Source organism: Ooceraea biroi, chromosome 1 (genome assembly GCF_003672135.1).
Source record: "Ooceraea biroi isolate clonal line C1 chromosome 1, Obir_v5.4, whole genome shotgun sequence".
NCBI classification, from domain to species: domain Eukaryota; kingdom Metazoa; phylum Arthropoda; class Insecta; order Hymenoptera; family Formicidae; genus Ooceraea; species Ooceraea biroi.
The window spans coordinates 4,995,781-5,007,825 of record NC_039506.1 but is presented as its reverse complement, the minus strand read 5'-3'; the positions used below and the strand labels follow the sequence as shown (position 1 = coordinate 5,007,825).

General features: G+C 43.4%; 1 protein-coding gene across 1 annotated transcript in view; it reads right to left on the bottom strand.

Moving 5' to 3' along the window:
- The window catches only part of LOC105277904, a 121,548-nt gene that overhangs the window by 29,667 nt on the left and 79,836 nt on the right, over positions 1–12,045 (bottom strand). The window contains exon 3 of the mRNA XM_011336634.3: positions 9,147–9,283. The gene's annotated coding sequence lies outside the window, so the exon portion shown is untranslated. The remainder of the gene's footprint in view (positions 1–9,146; positions 9,284–12,045) is intronic.

Genomic DNA, 12,045 nt, shown 5'->3' with positions numbered 1-12,045 from the left:
CTTTCATTTTTCAAATGAAATCTATTTTTGAAAAACATCACGCATGTATAAGGAGATCAAACATCATACGGAATTCTGTTGCAAAACATTTCGTGAGATACATAGAGATTGAGTTTTGTACGTTAACAAATTTTTAAATAATATGATACATATTACGATAAACGAGAAATAATATATCCACTAACAAAACTGAAAAAATGAAAATTTAAAACGTAAAATTGAAATCAAAACATAATAAAATTAAAGCTGAAATATATACATATAATTTGGATTAAAATAACACACTGTATTTATTTTTCACAAAATCAATTTTTATATGAAACAAGTTCCTTTACCACTGCTTCTAAAGATATTGAAATCCTGAAAATGCGTGATGTTAGACACTTTGCATCTTATATTTATTTAAGAGACAATATTTGAATTCATTTCTTAGTAACTAGAACTTCTCTCTTGTTATACGCAACAAATGCATGCCGTCGGTTTATACAACATACAATCATTTTGCCAAGGAGTTTGGTATTAGATTTTTGTTGTTGCGATGCTGTAGCGCAAAGTTACCGCGACAGTGTGAGGCGTGCATCACATCGCATCTCCAACATGAAGCTTCTTACTGGCGCCACACACGAAGCATTGCATCACACGGTAGTATCGATTTGTATCGAGATCAAGGAATGTACGTTTTTAATTTCTCGACGAGTACAAATTCTGGCTGATGTTATCACGGAGACGTCACACTTTTTCTCACGCAATGACAAGCAGAAAACCTGAAACGGTGGACGAACGGTGAACGCCTTCGTCCCTTCATTACGCGCTATCCCGGGTTACCTACCGTTAGAATCGATTATCATGGTGAGGCGATTCGATTGCAAGCATCAAGAGGAAGGACAGAAGGGAGCTCGATGACGCAAGTGTCCTTCTCGACTTATAGTGTGGGAAAAGGCAAAAAATTGCGAGCATTCTTGCCAGTGCCGAACGTAATCTCGCGATGGATCGCTTACGACTGTAAATGGTCTTCGTTTCTCACTAACGACCCTGTCCGCACTTTCTAAATACTTAAATGGAGACATGACTTTCGCCATAGTCGACACGTTACCATAAACGATACCTAGCCCCATATCGAACGGACCGCCGCGATGCAGAGCATCTTTGTCGGTGTGTTATTTCGTAACTCATCAGGTAGAAAACTAACAAAATGGTATTCCAATTCCACTTCAGCCAAATAACGTTTCGCGGGTGTACTCGCGGAGAGAAATATGAAATTTATCATTTATCATTTCGACGTTACGATAGCAACCTCAGAAATATGTTATTATTAAAAGCTCTTTTGCTGATAAACAAATATGTGCGGATGCAATATTTATAATTACAATGCAACGTATATAATATAGGAATGTAAAGTAAGAAGAGTAATAAGCATCGTACCATTGGTTAACAACAAATTTCGCAACGTGACATCAGCTGGAAACGTTTATTCCTATGCGAGGAAGCTGCGACGAGAAAATTACAACAGCGCTGAAATGCACAATTTTTCATCGCGTGTATCGCGTGAAAAACACTGGAATTGCATAGCAAAAACAGAGTTACGCGTGACAATAATTTCACGCGACATAAGAAGAGAACAATTCTCGATTTGATATCGGCGCTCCCAGCGCGTATACGATCGGTTACGATGTTGCTGCGAGAAGATGAGGCGACACGCGACTTCGAACACGCGCGACGTCGCAATTTCGGTATGCAAATTATTGCCCGCCGCAATGACGACGCCGGCGTCGTCGCTCGCTCAAAAGTTATAACTATATTTCCGCCTAATATCGCCGCGCGGAGCTAATTTCGTATAATAACGCGCAGACATTTCGGATTTAATGCTGGGTGCGCTTAAAGTTTTACGAGGTACGACGCACACGGTCGACGCGGTAGATTTAGCGCGCGGTCAGCGCGGCGGAATAGAATTTTTCTCGTTTTGCCGGACTATGATTCTAAACGTACACCTTTTTCCCTCTTTTTTTCTTTCTTTTTTCTTTTTGTTAAAAAATTATGACTGGAAAATTATTTAGTTAATTCGTCGCGAGAATTTCCAAGTGGATACGGTGTCAAAACATGAAAAATTACGCTTTAACAGCTCGCGGAATAAGAATTGTAAGCTTTCAGTTTCCAGGTGCAATAAAGAATTTAAATGGCAATTTAGAAAATATATTTAAGAGACATTAATGACTTTTGTCTAGTCTCTAATCTCGGTTACAATATTTTGGCCGGAAAATATCGACCGGCGAATATACGCCGAACGTATAAGAAGCGTCAGCTGTCGCCTCGAATTGAGATCGCCACTTTCGATTGGACGATCCAATACGCAACGTCATGCTGCGTTATATCGAAAATGTTTCGCGACACGCAAAATGCATATTCGCGTTTGATAACGTCGATGCAAACTGCATTACAGTTTCGCTTTTCTCATGCTCGATTAATCGCCTCGATGAAATGATAAAAATAGCCTTCGATACGCTTGCCAATCGTGACACAACAGTTTTCCTGCTATTTCAGACTAATGACCAAAGTTAGAACCAAATTATAACGAGATAAATATCGCGATATAAGGAACAAGAAATAACATAATATAAAAAGTATCTAGAAATAATTAATATTTTGATATAACATTAAACAGATCCAAAATGATCACCTGACTTTATAAGGTACATGATTAATTTATGATTCAGCAAAATGCTAATTTAGCTAAGAAAATTCAAAATATACGATGGAAACTGGAAAAATATGTAAGAAAAGACAGCCACGTGTCCGTTAAACCTTTGCGTCCTGTGCGCGGTAATTATGCGAAATAATGTATCTTCTAAATAATTTCATTCAGAGCTTCATTCTCATTTTCATTAAGTAAAAGTGCGCGTTTAGACCTGTAAACGTTTATTGCGCGTTCGCTACTTTAATCCACGACGACGCTTCGCGTTTCGCAACGTTCTTCCCAGTTAAAGTCGGGAGTGTTTTCACGCGACACTCGGTGGCTCTCTTTCTCTCTATTTCTCCCTCTCTTTGGAAACAGTCACGTTGGGATTAACTTCTATTTCCCGTCCGTACTCTCCATTTCTCTCTTCGAAAACGCCACTCGCAAACGTTTAATTACCCCGCTCTACTGTATTTAAAAAAGGTCGAGTGGGCATCGGATGAACTTGTTGACCACCCTTGTGACTCTACCGCGGCTTTATCACGTCCACGTAACCGGTGTTTCGATGCGATTGCCGGCTGCGCGTGTGCAATTCCAATACTAATACAACTGCAGTCCCCGTTTTCTAAAAGCGTCGGCCTACGAATCTACCTACCACCGCGCGTGATCCTATCGCTTCTCTCGCGATTCACTTTGTCGAAAAGCTTCGTCGAACTCTTATCGAGCGGCATGAATAAAACCGCGCGCGAATTCATATACCGCGTGCGCGCGCGGTGATTATATCCAGTTGCGCTCGAGTAAAAAGAAGAATCCCGTACTTTATCCGAACGTGGATAATCCCTAGAGTAATCTCGTGAAAATTCTATGCACGGAACTGGAATTTTAGGCTCGATCGAACTAATTGAAACAGTTGCTCGAATGGATACGACGTAATAACTTGTCCAAGATAAAAGATTACTGGTGATTATGGAAGTATTAAAAAGCAATGTAAATGATAAATTTCATATTTCATCACCGGAAATTTACCACATTCATATTATAGTCACGCATTCGACATTCATATTATAGTCCTGCATTATATTTCAATCTAAATTTAATTAAACTTCAATCTGGATGCATGATTTGTACTAGAGGAAATATATAATATAATGCGAAATTAAGGAAGATGTTTACATTAATGTGATTTATATTATTTAATAACTATCGTTCGCTTAATTATCTATTTTGTGATGTGCAGCGTAATCACATAAAATTTATAATATTATATATCAGGCGAAATAACTAATCAATTATTTCATTTTTTCATTTTCAACTCTAGAAATATTTCATATATTTCACAATATGAAAACAATATCTCGATAAAGAAAAACATGTATAAATGCATGTAAAAAACCATTGTAAAAAACATTTAGATATTTCTTTATTCATTTCGTTATATAGGTAAATAATATAAATTTCTTTATAGTATAATGGTTCATTAGAATGATTATGACGTTAAATACTTACAAATATTTCTCCATCGTAATATCTGATTAAAGCAATTACGGTTTTCCTTATAACTTTTCTTCATTATAACGATTCATTACATCATAATGCTTTAACTTAATTTCTTCGCTATGGCGTCTCATTAGAATAATTAAAATATCATGTCTCAAATAAGGAAAAAAGAAGAAAAAGTGTTTTCTACAATTTTCAATATTTAGATACATCTATTTTAGCAGACTATTCTGTGTCCACCGGTCAACTCTTTTCTGCATCCATATCAACCCCCCCTCTCTCTGCGCAATCTGGCGTTCTCGCAAACGATACATACACTGCATTCTCGTTGCGCAACCAGCGACCGAAAAAAGGTGCTCAAATAGAAGCGACGACAAAAACGGAGGAGAGAGAAAAATCCAGACAGTGACGATCAGCGGCGGGATGCAACGAGCACCGCGAGCGAACGCGCGAGTGCGCGAGTGCGGTACTCACCGGTCGCCGATGGCGGCCGCCACCCGCCGCCGCCGGTCACGGATGCCCGGACGGGGGAGGGGAAAAAAAAACACACACCCGTCGCGTTCTCCTCTTTTTGGACGACGCACTCGAAAACGCAATGTTTCTCGCTCCGGCGGGTTTTCCGGCTCGTCCGTTTGCCTGGCAAACGACGTGAATAATGCTCCGGAATGAAAGCTCGCTATCGCCGCGGACACGACCCGGCCACCTTTATCTTCGTTTCTTCCTACGCTTCGGTCGATCGTCTCCTCCGTTTCTCTTCCTCTCCCTCTCTCTCGCAGTCCCGACATTCGTCGTTTGTTACTCGTTCTCCCCGGGTTCTCTCATGGCTCTCCCGTTTCTGAGTCCGTGCCGACTCAGGCCGGGCATCGACGCACCGGCGCGGCGGAATCGAACGAGAGGAAAAGGAGGCCCTCCCTCCTTCGTCTAGACCCACGGTAATCCACCCGGTCATTATCTAAAACGTTCTCCGAGCGAAGCTACTAAATGCCATCGGTATCTTTCTCGGTGGCCCCCGTCCTCTACACTTTGGCGTCCGCTTCCTTTCGCCACCGGCCCGCACCGTTCCGTTCTATCTTGGTACGCCTTCCGAGATCGCACGAAACCGTCTCTTTCTTCAGTTTCGCTGCTGCGCGCCATCAAGAGGCGCGGGAAGTGCAATCGTACCGTGATATTTGCTTGTTCCCAGAGACAAAGCGTCGCGCGAGAATGATCGCGCGAAAGAAAACAGAGAGACCAAGACTTTTAATTCCAGGCGTTTTAACGCCGTAGATATCATCCTCTTCGTCTTTTAGCAGATGAAACAACATTTTTCCCACGAATTCATGCCAAGAAAGAGAGTTTAATTCCGTACGAATGATGTCTGAGGTAAAATTAGATATTGCCGATATCATTGTCAGCGATATGTACGACATTAGTACGTAAATTCTCGTGAAGAATGATCTTGAACAATCATGGGGCGAAACCGAAAATCATTAGTTTGCCGCATTTCTAATTGCTTCATAATCTCACGTCGTATTCTCGTTCCGTTATCATCATAAAGCTTATCGTTATGAAGCCAAAAATCCAAGTGGCCTGCCAATCCATTAGCATAAGGCGTACCGCCATTTCTTCATTAGGTCTATATGTAACCTCCCAGTCAGTAACGTTATCGGAACTTCCCCACAACAGTCAAGGCTTAATGATAGTCGAGGATAATGGCGCGCATAGTTAAGGAGCAAGACGCCACAAAGTAAAAAAGGAGGGCGAGAGAGAGAGAGAGAGAGAGAGAGAGAGAGAGAGAGAGACGGTTGACACGACAGCCAAGTCGAACAGAGGGAACAGCTCTGCCGAGGGCCGACATTCCAGGTGCCTATTTCGAGAATGACTGGACCCGTTTTCGGGTGTCGTCGCGACCGCCTCCATTCCGGCCCTTCTTGCCACCCTGATCGCTTTGTCCATTGGAATCACGCCAGTTATCGCGGTAACGGGAGAGACGCACCCTCTCGCGATTCCTTCGCCCTAGGCGATACTTCGTGCAATCCCCTTCCTACAACACCCCGACATCTTCGTTCGATACCCGTCATTTACCGGTCCAAGACATTCCCGGGATCGCGACGTCCAAGGTTCCTGGTTCCCCTGAACGGAGCACCATCACGCAAATCATGATGGTGATGATTTCGACATACATCCTACCGGTGTATCTTCGCTCCATCTTCGCCTCTTCCATATCCCCTTATCCGGCATCTTTGGGAGACTGAACAACTTATCTTCATCGATCTAACGAAATCCACCTCGGCATCCTTCAGAATTCTAATGCCGGGCTCTTCGTTCTCTCTCTTTCTTTCTCCGCGTTTGTGTACTGGTTTGAGTAACTTTCTCCCCTCTTTCGATCGCAGCTGCGGTAACGGAAGAACCGCCGTTTCTTACTTCGTTATGATACCAAAGATGACTCTTCTCGGTCTTCCAATAATATTGAATAAAGGAATATCAGAGAGAGGAAAGATGGATATTGAAGGGTTTCAAAATTACGATCAGTCCTTTGAGTTGTGGATTCTTTGTTCAATTAAAAGTTCTTGCTCTCTTGGTGATGGTAACGTCGTATCCGTTTCACTGCTCTTTCAAACACAGTAAATACCTGATTAACACTCGTGTCAAGAGTATTATTAGAACATCTATTTGCAATTTGATTCTTTCGAAACAGACTTGAGCAATGTTTTTTTCGCTGCTTATGAATACTGAGCTGCCGTATTTTCTTGACAAAAGCTATTCTGCAGTCGCTATACAGCGATTTTTGTTCGAAAAACGACAATACGTCACTTGAAGCTGACCCGAGGAAAGACTGTTATCCGAAACTGCCTGGTGTTGAAAACTACCCAACTTTCTCCGCTACCTAATGGTTTTGGCTCTCAGCAGGTATCATAAATTTCAAGCTTCTGTACGAGGCGATGCGAGTCTGCATGACTCCATTTAGAACAAGAAAAAAAAGCGGAATGACTTTATTTTTTATGTTTTACTATTCATTATGGCACAGGGTTTTTTCCGCCGTCGGGTCTAAGGGACAATCCTCTCTTCCTGCCCCCTGGGTACCCGTTAAGGGTCGTGGAATTAGGCGCTAGTGTGGTACACCCGTACCCATATACGGCGCACACAGAACATCAAAATTCCGCCGGCATGCAATATCGTAGCGGTTGCGGCATCCAACGTGATAAAAACCTGGTCTCGACCGAAGGGGCAGAGGACCAGGGTGGAGAGGTAGCCACAACAGCGGTAGAACGGGGCGTGCGGTGAGACGCAGCGCGGCAGCCATCTTAATTACCTAATTTTTTCGAGGGTGTCTTAAAGCTCCGAAGACAATTATTAACGTACACGTCGGTCTCGACGGGCCCGAAAATGCGGTTTGAAATTTTTGCCCTTTTACGAACGCGGTCAGAACCGCTGACCGGCTATTTTTTGGTTCTATTTGGCTCTACAAGGGGGAGGCAGTGATAATAACCGGGCGATTACGCCGAAGGTTTGCCTCGGCGTGCATGAAAATTCAATTGCTCGCCGAGAGAAACCGAAAAATTCAGCGTGGCCGGAGACGATCATGTTAACCGAGTTCGTCAATTTTATTTGAGCTAGAATCAAGTTGAATTCAACATGAAAAGAACAGAAATTGTCGTACTCGACAATTTCAGTTGCTTATACATCCCTAATGAACGGAAACGTCTGCCGTTGGCAGTAGTTCTCTGATACTCGATATACTGCAGTTTCCGGTACACAATTTCTTAGTATAACAAACGTTCTCTCTTTAATCTTGTAGCTTTTTGTTTCTAAATGCAGGATAGCTCACGCTGCGCCGAGTGCTTCCACTCGTTTTCCAATTTTCTTAAAACCGTCGAAAGTTTATTCCGCAAAGTGCGCGCTATCGTATACGAATCTTGATTTTTCCGGAAAACCTCCGCAAGATTGACCAGGCCAAATTTCCGTCCGGCGTATAAAAATTCACACGTAATAGCTGGAATGTCGATTCCGCGTCGACGCATCGGCGTACTCGTTCGATAACACGCACACCGCCTCTCCATTTATTTTTTCCTCTTTCTTTTTCCGTCTCTTTTGCCCTTTCACGTCGACTGCTATTCTAGCTCGTTGAAAAGCTCGTCGAGTGTCCGGACGTAAGCGATGGCGAGAGAGTATTCAAAAGTGTATTGCAAAAATTGCGCCGATAGAGAGGCAAATCGCGTTCGCGCAAGTGGCTTCAAAAATTTAACTTCGGTTGCCGCATTTCGACGTCGAAACAAGAGCCAACGAGACGATCGCAATTTTTCGAGCTGTATTTCTCCGCGACTTTAATATTGATTCGTATTTACCGAATCGCACTCGTCGCACGGAAAAGCAATGCCATCACGTTCCCAGAGGCAGCCGGTGATGATTCTTTCTCAAACGCTCGACCGCAATACGAATGTATAATTAAGATTAATTGGTTCGTGTGCAGCGCACCGTGATGAATGATAGACACAGAAGTCTCGAGCACCATCTCACCGCAACGGTATATTACAACTCGCGCTATTATGTATAAACTCTAGGATGTTTGCAGTAGATAGTACCGGGGAAAGAGTATAAATCATAATTACGAGCTGCGCACGCGGAGAGCAATTTAAGTATAGAAGTAATGCCGGCGATAGTCGATGGTAAACCGCAAGACAACAGAAATCAGGCAGAGCCAGCCTAGGAGGCGTTTTTTGGACTCCCGTGCCGACTTCGGGCGAGCAGCCTGATAATTCTGTTTCAGGTTCTCTCTCGAGGCACGCTGTATTCTGCATTTACTGCCAACGCGGAGAACTAACATCGAATTTCCCGGTAGGAAAGGATAACAGGAAAGAGAGAGAATGGCGAAGTTACGGCGAGTTTCCTCCATCGAGGTGGCGCGGAACGAAAGCACGTTTCGAGAACGATTGTCAAAAGATCGCGGAACACGCGGAGGGTGGAAAGAGAGGATGACGATCCGCTATTTGGTACTTACGTTTCTTTCGCGTCGGCGATTTCCCTTATTACGGTCGCGTGCTGTTCGCCGCTCGTCTAATAACGGGGGATTGTTTTCCTCTGTGGAGGAGGCGAGGCGAGCGAGTCGTTGCTCCGGATTATTCCGCGCCTTTGGACCTGCAACAGGACGCATAAAACGAAATTAATGTCGTAATAATCGCGTCGCCGCGTAACGTAATTCGATAAAGCCGCGCCCTTGAGACGCGGTTAATTCCGCAATAATTGTTCTACACGGAGACTCGTCGTGATTATCGTGTTGTTCCCCTCGCGATACACGCACGTCGGTGCACTTGCGGTATTGTACTTACTTGCGGTATTGGGGAACAAAATTGTTTCAATGTGCTGCCATAATCCCGAGTTGCGCACGGCGATTCGAGAGTGAGAACGGCGATGTTTTCAGAATACATTTAGATGATGAAGACAGAAGAAGAGTTGAAAAAACGTGTGGACTTATTCACCCGTGAAACAATCAATTTAGCTATACAGGATTAAAATAATAACAAAAAATTGCATTTTGCTACAAAATAATATTGGAGTAATTTAATTACTGGATATGTATTCTCTTCAATTTGCGAAGAGGGAATGACACGTGCGTTGATGTGGAGAACGGCAGATATGAGCTGTCAACTTTTCAACGACTTCTTTTAATTCTTTCAACAATTCGTTCGGTCATAATTATGCCAGCTCTCTCACCTGTGCGAAAAAAGCACCACACGCAAATGCTTCATCAGTCGACATTCTCACCGCCCATTTAGTGCTAAATGCGGCCGCTCGACTCTCATCTCGCGCTCGCACTGAATGCAATCTTCCTGTTAGACAAGCGAGACTCGTGTGTGAGACTGTCTTATCGTCAAGGTAGATCGCGGAAAAAAAAGGGTTGCGCATTCACCGGCAAAAGTAAATTTCTTTCGTCGACTTCCGAAAAAATTGCACGATTATATCGCACGCGACCTGAAACGCGAAATACATGTATATTGCGGACGTGTACGTGTAGTTATATTAAAATTATAATTTTTGAAATCTCATGATTACGTTTGACGGCAGATTTTGCATATTTATCTATTATTATAAATACAGCAATAATAACGTATTAAATGAATGCTTAAACATTATATTATATATATAAATTATATATATATACAGGGTGGCCCATTTTAATTTATACAGTCGATTTTTTAAAAAACTAAAAGAGATACGAAAAAATGTTTCAGACAGACATGTCACGATTTCGAGGGGGACATAAGATGATACCATTGGTTTGACCTTGAATAGTCGTTTGAAGGTCATGCGAAGATCACCTTTAATTTCTTAAATTGAAACCCCAACTTTTTATTGCAGATTCTTATTCTCCATCGAAAAGTAAGTAACTTTTGTCTGAAACATTTTTCCGAAAAATGTCATCTTATGTCCTTAAAATGATCTTCAAGATGAGTTTTCAGGACATTTTAAGGACATAAGATGACATTTTTCGGAAAAATGTTTCAGACAAAAGTTACTTACTTTTCGATGGAGAATAAGAATCTGCAATAAAAAGTTGGGGTTTCAATTTAAGAAATTGAAGGTGATCTTCGCGTGACCTTCAAACGACTGTTCAAGGTCAAACCAATGGTATCATCTTATGTCCCCCTCGAAATCGTGACATGTCTGTCTGAAACATTTTTTCGTATCTCTTTTAGTTTTTTAAAAAATCGACTGTATAAATTTAAATGGGCCACCCTGTATATTCTCTGCACTTTTATTTAAAAAATCTTTCACCCCTGTCTCATCTTAAAAGTCCTCTTTTATCCTGTCTCATCTTAAAAATCCTCTTTTATCCGATACAAATAACGTATCATCACATCAGGCATGCAATCGTTAGTACTCAACTCCACTTTCTTCGGCAATAACTAACGTTTTCATAGCTCCGTCTCCAGTGGCTCGTCGTTATAATGGCTCGCTATAAAAATCTATGGGGATCATTTATGATACCCGAAGAGTTGACGAATACGACAGCTGGGATGTATGACGCCATTCGTTTTCGAGATGAATCGTCACGACATCAGTACCTACCGACGAACCGTCACAGGCGAGCTCATCGTCGTCGTTTGTGTCTACCGACTCTCGCTTAAACGAAACACGTACGCCCCGATACTGTCGAGCGGCCGTCGAGCAAAGGCGAGGAAACGTTACGCGCTCGGCACGTCGTCGCGCGGGAGCAAAAAGAGATCAACGGAGGGAAAACAAAATCGCGCAGAGACGGTCCACAAAGGAAGAGAAGACTGCAGACGGGGAGAGCGCGCGCAAATGGAGAAAGATGCGGAACGAGACGCGAGAAGAGTAGTGAAGGGGGAAGGGGTGAGATAACGAGCGAGAGAGCGAGAAAGAATGGAACAAAAGGCGAAAGGAAACGTAGAGGCGGATGGCAAGGACGGTGGTTGGATGGCGAAGAGGAGAGGAAACGAGAGAAGGGAGAAAGGGAAGAGGAGGCTGCGGGCGAATGACGTTGATGAAATGCTTCTCAGCGGCGGACATGTAACGCGACCTCGGCGGATCGAGATAAACGCATTCGCGAGTCGGATTCCTGCATCATCCCTCGTCCCCCTATTATCTCCCCTTCCGCTGAATGTTCCCCGTGATTCCTCCGGCTCCCCTCCGCTCGCCGATAGTACCGGGCTCGCGCGACGGCTCTTCCTTTAATCCATCCGAGCTTTATCTCATTGACGAGATAGTCGGCTCGCCGAGATACATCCAGGCCGGTGCATGCACTCCTATCCGGCCGGTCGGCGTGCCTACGGTCGTTTTAATCAGCGGTTCGGATCGACTCGATTGAAATCAGCCCACGAGCCGGGCGATTGAAGCCGGAGCGTTCGCCACTAACGCTCCGCGCGCTCCGTAAAACT